Genomic DNA, 6399 nt, shown 5'->3' with positions numbered 1-6399 from the left:
TGCTGACCCCTCCTCCTCCTCCCCTGATCTGCGGACCCCCTCCTCCTCCTCCCCTGATCTGCGGACCCCCTCCTCCTCCTCCCCTGATCTGCTGACCCCCTCCTCCTCCTCCCCTGATCTGCTGACCCCTCCTCCTCCTCCCCTGATCTGCGGACCCCCTCCTCCTCCTCCCCTGATCTGCGGACCCACTCCTCCTCCTCCCCTGATCTGCTGACCCCCTCCTCCTCCTCCCCTGATCTGCTGACCCCCTCCTCCTCCTCCCCTGATCTGCTGACCCCCTCCTCCTCCTCCCCTGATCTGCTGACCCCCCTCCTCCTCCTCCCCTGATCTGCGGACCCCCTCCTCCTCCTCCCCTGATCTGCTGACCCCCTCCTCCTCCTCCTCCCCTGATCTGCTGACCCCCTCCTCCTCCTCCCCTGATCTGCTGACCCCCTCCTCCTCCTCCCCTGATCTACTGACCCCCTCCTCCTCCTCCCCTGATCTGCGGACCCCCTCCTCCTCCTCCCCTGATCTGCTGACCCCCTCCTCCTCCTCCCCTGATCTGCTGACCCCTCCTCCTCCTCCCCTGATCTGCAGACCCCCTCCTCCTCCTCCCCTGATCTGCAGACCCCCTCCTCCTCCTCCCCTGATCTGCTGACCCCCTCCTCCTCCTCCCCTGATCTGCTGACCCCCTCCTCCTCCTCCTCCCCTGATCTGCTGACCCCCTCCTCCTCCTCCCCTGATCTGCGGACCCCCTCCTCCTCCTCCCCTGATCTACTGACCCCCTCCTCCTCCTCCCCTGATCTGCGGACCCCCTCCTCCTCCTCCCCTGATCTGCTGACCCCCTCCTCCTCCTCCCCTGATCTGCTGACCCCTCCTCCTCCTCCCCTGATCTGCAGACCCCCTCCTCCTCCTCCCCTGATCTGCAGACCCCCTCCTCCTCCTCCCCTGATCTGCTGACCCCCTCCTCCTCCTCCCCTGATCTGCTGACCCCCTCCTACTCCTCCCCTGATCTGCTGACCCCCCTCCTCCTCCTCCCCTGATCTGCTGACCCCCTCCTCCTCCACCAATCATCTCCTGCCTTTCCCCCCCACCCCCCATCCTTTTGTTCAGATGCCTGCAGATGCTCTCTAATATCTTGATGAAGGGCTCAAACTTGCTTTCCCTTTGCTACATAACAGGCCCTGTTTTACCTGCTGAGCTTCTCCAGCATTTTGTGTTTTTACTTCAAACACGGTGTCTACAGATTTTCATGATTTAATAATGATTGGAGAACAAAGTTGCTTCAAGTATTGGTTGTAATTAATGTTTAATCTGGCTGTACTTTGATACCACGTGTTCTACTGGAACAACTGATCTTGGTTTTTTAATATTTATTTCATGTATTTAATTGTTCATTTTAATGGTTTTATTTCAAACTTTTGACATTTGTTTATTTTACTTCTTTTGTAAATCTAAAGATGAATTATATTTGCAGTAGATTTTTTTGCCAGAAAACATTAACATTATTCAGCTTCAACAGAGATGCACTAAATACATTAAATGCCCCTTGTAGATGATGTCCTTCAAATTGCTGTAATTTGTTTCCTTTCCATGCAATTTGACAACACTTGAATATAGTTCTATACTCTGCATCAGTCAGCTAGAAGCAAATATCCATCAGTGAGGACGTAGCTTTAGACAGAAAGCTATTACAGTATTTGTTCCAAGCATATGTTGATTTGATCTAACAAGCTGGAGTGGAGCTGGAAACTCTAGTGACCTGTCGATGAAAATGCTGGAGATTCAAACAATCTCTGAGCAAATATTGTAAGTAAATACTGATGATTTTTAAAATTAACTCTATAATGTCCCTTGCTTTCCCCCCCCCCCCCCCCCCATATCATGACCAAACTGATTTGGAATGGTCACTCTTTGAATACATAGCTCTTTATGAAATAATATCATTAATCCAATTATTCTGATATGGAGACAAAAATGTTTAAAATATAGATGTATTAATTTCAATAAATATAAATAATTTAAACCTACATTTTATCAGAATTTGTAACAGAATCTGTTCTGGCAAAATACCAGTTGCCAAAGTTCAGCCAAAAAGCTGAAAACTGTGTTATACAGTTCCAGCCTTTTTTACTTTTTCTGCATTTCCTGTGAAGAGTGAAGTGTGCAAGGCCACGATGATGTCAACCTTTTATACAAGTTCTTTCGAGAGAGTCCTGGCTGGCTGCATCAGTGTATTATGGTTTCTGCAGAGACGTGGATAGAAGGTCAATCCATAGGGACCGTAAAAGTGGCAGAGAAGATCGCAGGAGTTTCCCTTTTCCCCACCCCCCACCATTGACGTGATCTGTTGGGATCATTGACTGAAGTGGGCGGGCAAAATCATTGAGGACCCCATCACACAGCATCTTTCAGCTGTTCCCATCAGGAAAGAGATACAGGAGCATCAAAGCCAGCATCACAAGGCTGAGGAACAGCTTCTTCCTGGTGCAGCAAGAATGCTGAACAACTAAAGGACCTGCTCACTATTCAAATGAGACTCTCATTTCTGAAACAAAATCTGTTTGTTTATATATTTATTTGTATATAGGAATACTTGTCCTGCGTATGTATTGTTTATCTGTATGTGTTATGCCTGGTTGTTTCTGCATGTTTTCCACTGAGGATCGGAAAACGTTGTTTCATCAGGTTGTACTTGTGCAGTCAGATGACAATAAACTTGACTTTTTAAGATGCTAACATTTGTAGGTTTTGTACAGATTTCTGTGGAACTGTAACCCCATTTCCCCTGAAACAGCTATTTATAGGGTCCAAACTCAAACTGTATTCTTTGATCTCTCAGATTTGTGATCTCTCACACATGACCCTTGGACACTTTCCCCTTAGAAGTCCCTATTTAGAGCACATTTGCCTCAGAAGTAAGATTACAGACTCGTACATGACACTGAACTCTGAGTGCATAATGCAACACTTAAAGATGGAGTAAGGTGTATGGAAAGCATGGGGGGGGGGGGGGGGGTGCATTTCCAAAACAGTGTCCAGTCATCTGAAGAGAAGACTGTCAATCGTGGGGCTTTGAAATTCTGAAATGTGTAACTAGTCAGAATTCAAGGAGTGCACAGATCCTGGTGAGTGCTGTAGCACTGAGTTTAGCTCTAAGGAGGATTTGAAATCGAGGATGAGAATTTCAAAATCAGGTTGTTGCTGGTTCAGCGAACCCTGGTGTTGTGGTGAGCCAGATTCAATGGAAAGGTGAACATTGATATCAGTGTTTGGAATGATGGGAAGTTTCTGCATGATGAAAAATAAAAGACCGGCCAGGAGTTCTTTGAAACTTGGGATAATAAAGATGTTCTTCAGTGATTTAGTTGTAGATGAAGTGAGCTATGAATTGAGTTGAGGGATTTCAGAGGTAAAAAGGCACCTTGTAATCGATATGAGATTCATGGTTAGTTTAAATGTAATACAAGGCTTGTCCATTTTGGAATGGGATGGTTCCAAGCATATGGCTGTGAGATTTTCAACCTGACTGGCATGAAAATGACTGCAATTTGTTCTCTGATTACATCTTCAGAACCCCATTTCCCCTGAAACTGCTATTTAAAGGATCCAAAGCCAAACTGTATTTTTTGATCTCACTGAGACCAGTGACTTCTCACCACTTTCCCCTTAGAAGTCAGAATTGACAGTTCGTCTGTCCTTGTCATCATTCCGGACAACTGCCGCAAACCTATGCCACTTCTTATAGTTTGTTGCTAATCTGGATAAGGAGGTTGGTGATCTAGTCTCCAGATCCAAGGACAAAAGACTACACTTACTTTTCCTTTACCCCAGATACTCTGGAAGAGCAGTGCTCATATTTGCCTGCAGTGTCTGCTTTCAGAGGATGTACACAACACTGGGCTTGTTCTTGCAGACATCTCCCTGATAATCTCTTGTCAGGAGAATTTGATCGGAAGATATGATTGAAATGAATGAATCGTTTATTGCCATAGATCAAGTTTAATATACTAATGCAACAAAATTCTTTCTTGCTGTTCCTTCCCAGGTCCACCACACTTACAAAAAGAACATTTTTCCTGTGGTCACTGGTCTCTCCCAACTGCTCCAGATCCTTTTGAATTCCCTAAGAGAACTTTGCCACTTGTCTGTCTCTCTAAGAATTGTCGAGCTGAGAGAGGGTGTTGCTCGTATTTGTGGCATGTCCCTTTAACCTGCCAGTAAAAATCACACCTGCTGTGGCTACATGCGGAGAAATGAAAACTTGCGACACATCCCCAGGGAACACTGCACTTCAAGCAAGAATGTCAATTTCAGTTCCACATTACACTATGAAATCAGCCCACACTGTTCTGTGAACCTCGCCATTGAGGTTCTTGCTTTTATGACTTGCAGAAACAACATTAAAATGACCCACAATCCTAACCTGATGCCAGAAAAATTACTTGCAACAATTTACAGACCACTGTGACATGATTTTGGTGAAAATAAATTACTTTCACAAGCTTTTACTTGCTCACAGTATCTGCAGCAACTTGGGATTCTTGTCGATTTTCACAATCAAATGTTTTATTGGTGCTTGTTGAATTTCATTTATAAAAGGGGGAATAATGTGATTTGAATAAAATAAATTGATGAAACAATTAGAAATTATTTCATTTTTGCACTTTATTTAGGAGGTTCCCCATTCATTTAAAAGAATCAATGTTGTGAATATCTTTTAAAAAGTAAACCGTATAAGTACCTGAGTGCTAATAAGAGTTAACAAATAAGACTGCTCTAATCACTATTCACCTATAACTGTGTGGCTCGGTAGGACAATAACACCATCTACAAATTTGCTGATAATACCACGGTAGTGGGTTTGTATAAAGGAAGGGGATGAGTCAGTCTACAGGATGGAGATTGAAAACTTGGCTGAATGGTGCAACAACAACCTCACACTCAATGTCACCAGCTGATTCTTGACTTTAGGAAGGGAAAACCTGACGTGTACGATCCAGTGATCATTGGGGGATCAGCGATAGAGAGGGTGAGAAAATTGAAGTTTATGGGAGTCACTATCTCAGAGAATCTTTCCTGGATCCAACACACCAATGACATCATGAAGGAAGTATGTCAGCGGCTCTACTTCCTCAGGAGTTTGCAGAGGTTTGGTATGACATCAGAAAGTCTGGCAAATTTCTACAGATGTCTGGTGGAAAGTGTGCTGGCCGGCTGCATCATGGTGTGGTATGGGGACAACAATACCCTTGAGTGTAAATCCCTTGCAAAAGATAATGGACACAGCCCAATATATCACAGGTAAAACCCTCCCCACCATTGAGAACATCTACAGGGAACGCTGCCATCGGAGAGCAGCAGCCATCATCAAGGCTCCACACCACCCAGCACATGCTCTGTTCTCACTGCTGCCATCAGGAAAAAGATGTATGTGCCACAAGACTCGCACCACCACGTTCAGGAACAGCTGCTACCCCTCCTCTGTCAGACTCCTCAACAACAAACTCAATCAAGGACTCAGTTTTAATTTTTATAGATATAATACTTGTCCTGCATATGTACTATTTGTATGGATGTGACTAATGTCTGGTTGTGCGTCTACGTGTTTTGGACCAAGGGCCGGAGAACACTATTTTGTCGGGTTGTACTTGTACAATCAGATGACAATAAACTTAATTTAAGGACTATTATTTTTGAACTTTATTGGTTTTTTCTTTCTGTATTGCAGTCAGTTTGTTTACATTTATTTATTTGTTTACATGTGTACATTGAGTACAGTTTTATTTCACCTCTAAGTGGTAATTCTGCCTCCCCCGCAGGAAAAGAATCTCGGGGTTGTATGTGTGTACTGTGACAGTACATCTGAAAGTTGAAATTTGAATCTGAAATCAATATAATCTACATTTTGTTAGGAGGACAAGAAGTAAGGCATTTTATTCACCGATAGCCAACAGTGATGGCAGTTATAATGCAAAATTATTATATCAGGACATATTCTGTTTATTTTCAAGAGTCAAGGAGAATATTTTACTCTCTTGAAAAATTTCTACATAATTATTCTCCTTTTTCAATGGATTTACAAAATGTAAATTTTCCATCTTCTTTTGAAAGTTTTGGAGTTGATTGGTTTGGATGATCTTGCATTCATTAAATACTATTGATTTAATATTTGTTTTGTCTGCTTTTTCTTCCTCATTCTCTCATGTTGTGCCACCATGCCTTTCCTTATCGAGTTGAAGTATGATTCATATTCATTCTTATGGCATTTTGTGTAATTGACACGATTGATAGCAGGTTACTAAGGAAGATGCTGAAATATATACTTGATGGTAATCAGCTGTAAGAAATCATTTCCATATTGATTAAACCAAAATGATTGAAACAAATTGACTTATTCTTCAAATCTTCAAATTTGCT

The 6399-nt window shown here is 43.3% G+C and overlaps 1 long non-coding RNA gene across 3 annotated transcripts in view; it reads left to right on the top strand.

The window, feature by feature from the left end:
• LOC138735591 (uncharacterized) overlaps positions 1-6399 on the top strand; it is a 129734-nt gene that overhangs the window by 64845 nt on the left and 58490 nt on the right. For 2 of the 3 annotated variants that reach the window (XR_011339809.1, XR_011339810.1), the window contains exon 5: positions 4028-4611. The exons of the other annotated variant lie outside the window; for it this stretch is intronic. This is a non-coding gene — a long non-coding RNA (uncharacterized lncRNA). Of the gene's footprint in view, positions 1-4027; positions 4612-6399 lie in introns of those variants that run through there. 3 annotated transcript variants of the gene reach the window in all.

Source organism: Narcine bancroftii, chromosome 6 (genome assembly GCF_036971445.1).
Source record: "Narcine bancroftii isolate sNarBan1 chromosome 6, sNarBan1.hap1, whole genome shotgun sequence".
NCBI classification, from domain to species: Eukaryota; Metazoa; Chordata; class Chondrichthyes; order Torpediniformes; family Narcinidae; genus Narcine; species Narcine bancroftii.
Note: the sequence above shows the minus strand (reverse complement) of the source record. Positions and strands in the feature narration are given on the sequence as shown.